The following is a 3611-nucleotide window of genomic DNA, read 5'->3' on the forward strand; positions in this document are numbered from 1 at the left end:
CAGGGCAGAAAAAGAGACACAGGTGAAGAGAACAAACATATGGACACCAAGGGGGGAAAGCGGCGGGGTGGGGGGGGGGGGGGTGTGATGAATTGGGAGATTGGGATTGACATGTATACACTGATGTGTATATAATTGATGACTAATAAGAACCTGCTGTATGAAAAAACAGGTAAAAAAAATAATAATAAAAAAATAAAAGTGAAATAAAACTAAAAAAAAAATAGGTAAAATAAAATTAAAAAATTAAAAAAAAAAGAAGCAATAGAAACAAAAACACAGAGACATAAAATATGATAGTAAAACTATGACCAAAATATTAGGTATGTTAATGAATGGCCATAGTGAACTACTAAAAAGAAAAGATTGTAAGGTTGGGGAACAAGACAAAACTCCCACTGTATGGCATATTTAAGAGATATCCCCAAAGCAAAGTAATTCAACAATGTTGAAAAAATAGGAAAAGTAAATATATATCAAGTAAGGGCTACATCAAACTAAGCAGGTACAGTAACCTTAATATGAGGCAAGTAAGGTTGAATTCAGGGCAAACGATATTAAGTGAGACAAAGAACACTTTATAACAATAAAGAATATAATCCACAATTGAAGACTGAACACACCAAATAACTGCACCAAAATTCAAAGCAAAAGCTACAGGAAATACAAGAAAGGTCAGACAGATACACAGTAGAGGCAGATGATTTTAATTCACCTCTTTCAGCTCGTGACAGATCAATGGGCCAAATTAAGTAAAGACATAGAAAAACCAAAATTGCATAAGTAATGACATTTAATTGATGTATACGTATTTCTAAAAATTACCCATATATTAGGCCACAAATAAAACCTCACCAAAAAAGCAGACATAATACAGAACCTGGTAACACAGAAGAAAAACTAGAAATTAATCACAAAATTATGGATCACAAAATCCTACCACTTGGACGTTTTTGAAAACTCTCCTTTAAACAACTCGGATCAAAAAAGAGACCTATATAGAAATTGTAGAGTACCTAGAAAACAAGAATATCAAAAAACATTCCATATATTGGAACCTATGGGATCCCGTTAAAGTAGAGCTCAGAGGAAGTCATGGCTGATGTACTTAGTAAATGAAAAAGAGTGAAAATATACAAACTAAGCATAATAAAATAGAAAAATGAAAGATCTAATCAGCACAGCCGCCGGGGAGCCCAACGCGCCACTCCGCGTCCTGCCCCATCTGTCCCCTGGAGTCGCCACCCGCCATCACTGCGCCATGACCACCCAGCAAATAGTCCTCCAGGGCCCGGGATCGTGGGGCTTCTGCCTTGTGGGGGGCAAGGACTTCGAGCAGCCTCTCACCATCTCCCGGGTCACTCCCCGAAGCAAGGCTTCTATTAGCTAATTTATGTGTTGGAGATGTAATCACAGCCATCGATGGGGAAAATACCAGCCACATGACGCACTTGGAAGCTCAGGACAAAATCAAGGGCTGCACAGACAACATGACTCTCACAGTAAACAGATCTGAACAGAAAATCTGGTCTCTTCTGGCGACAGAGGAAGGGAAACATCATCCATACAAGATGAATTTAGCCTCTGAACCGCAAGAGGTCCTACACCTAGGAAGCGCCCACAGCCAGAGCGCCGTGTGCCCCTTACCGCCTCACCTGCCTCCACTTCTGCCCCAGGGTCATCACAAACCAGTACAAGAACCCAGCTGGCCTCTACTCCTCCGAAAACATCTCCAACTTCAACAGTGCCTTGGAGTCAAAGACGGCAGCCAGTGGGCAGGAGACGAATAGCAGAGCATTAGACCATTCTCAGCTTCCAAGCGGACTCGTCATTGATAAAGAATCTGAAGTTTACAAGATGCCTCAGGAGAAACACGAGTTAAATGAGCCTCCGAAACAGTCCACTTCATTCCTGGTTTTGCAGGAAATCCTGGAGTCTGAGGAGAAAGGGGATCTCAACAAGCCCTCAGGATGCAGAAGAGTGAAGGCTCCAGGCACCAAAGTGGCTGCATAGATTGGAAATGCCCAGAAGCTGCCCATGTGTGACAAATGTGGCACCAGCATGGACGGCATGTTTGTGAAGCGGCGGGACCGTCACCGCCACCCTGAGTGTTATGTGTGCACCGACTGTGGCAACAACCGGAAACAGAAGGGCCATTTCTTTGTGGAGGATCAGATCTACTGTGAAAAGCACGCCCGGGAGCGGGTCACTCCACCCGAGGGCTATGATGTGATCACTGTGTTCCCTAAGTGAGCCGGCAGCTCTGCACCCAGCACTGTTCTCCAGCGAGCCCCTGCTGCATCTTGTCCTCTGAAAGCTCTGGCCTCTCTTTTCTTGAAAGTTCTCGCTTACTTTGGTTTTATCCCTGCTCGTTAGCTAACTGACTCGTGCTGGCTGTGTGATGCCCGCTTTTATAATTAACCGAAGACGGTTTTGTTCAGTGTCCCCTTACCAGCATCACTGTCTTCTCTTCTCCTCCATTCATCTCTGCTGCAAATGGACATCAGCCAAATTTGAACCAAACTGAATTTAATACGTCTGACAATGAATTTTTTACTCAATAAATTAATAGACTTCAAAACAAAAGAAAAGATCTAATCAAAAAACAGAACAGGGCCTCTCACGGTGCCTACTGTAAGCAGCTCTGTGGCCCACACGGGACATTTCTTAGGGAAATTGCTTTATCCTTGTGCACACCGTGCCAACTTTGGAGCTGTTGAAAGACACCTTTAACATATCTGAAAGCAGCGGCCAAGCAGCGGCCCCAGAGGAGACCATGCTGGGTCATGGAGGGCACGGAGCTTTCCTTTCTGGCCTCAAGGCCTCTACCCCATCAGTGGCAGGCGGGGGCCTCAAAAGCTGCCCACCCTGGCGATGGTGGAGTGGACACACAGCCGCCCTTTGCTGCTCCCCCCAAGACAGGACCCAGAGTGGAGTGCTCATGTCCATTAATGGCCATCCACTAAGGAAAATTAGTGACAGCACAATATAACGAAGGGCAGGGTTTGAATCCCTTCCTGTCCATTCGGCCCTGGCAAGGGCTTACCCTCTCTGAGACTCATCTGAAAAGTGCACTAACTATGCTCCTACGGTCTCCTGCAACTGTGACTGAACTAACAAATGAATAAAAGACGGGCTAAGTAACTTGGTTTTAGTCCCCATGGAACCTGTCAAAGGCAGTGGTCAGGATCAGAAGTCAGAGCTGGGAGACAGGAAGTTACTAATGCAGATTCCCAACTCCTAAACCGGGGTCACAGGTCAATCTTCATGTCTTTGTCCAGGCACTTGGGACCCCGAGTCCTTCCCTCCTCACCTCCCCAATCCAGCCTGAGAGCCCCACCTCCTCCAGGAAGCCCAACCTGATCCCCCCAGGGCCTCTAGGTGCCTGCCCCACACTTCTGTCACCCCTGAGCCAGCCACGACTTTCTGGTCCACTGATCTGCGTTTTTCTACCTTGAGGGGCATTCCTCTGGGGACAGGAAGCTCTCCCCTGGGCTTCTTCACCACCTCCCATCCAACCCCACCTAGCACATATACAGACAAGCACTGTGCTTTGGAAGACAGGGCAGAATACATGTATGGGTGTGAAGAGGAGATTCTTGGCTTCAGCA

At 46.0% G+C, this 3611-nt stretch overlaps 1 pseudogene; it reads left to right on the forward strand.

Moving 5' to 3' along the window:
- Window positions 1-1261: 1261 nt before the first annotated feature.
- On the forward strand, window positions 1262-2264 carry LOC102981786 (PDZ and LIM domain protein 1-like; annotated as a pseudogene).
- The last annotated feature ends 1347 nt before the right edge of the window (window positions 2265-3611 follow it).

This window comes from Physeter macrocephalus, chromosome 1 (assembly GCF_002837175.3).
Source record: "Physeter macrocephalus isolate SW-GA chromosome 1, ASM283717v5, whole genome shotgun sequence".
In the NCBI taxonomy this organism is placed as follows: Eukaryota; Metazoa; Chordata; class Mammalia; order Artiodactyla; family Physeteridae; genus Physeter; species Physeter macrocephalus.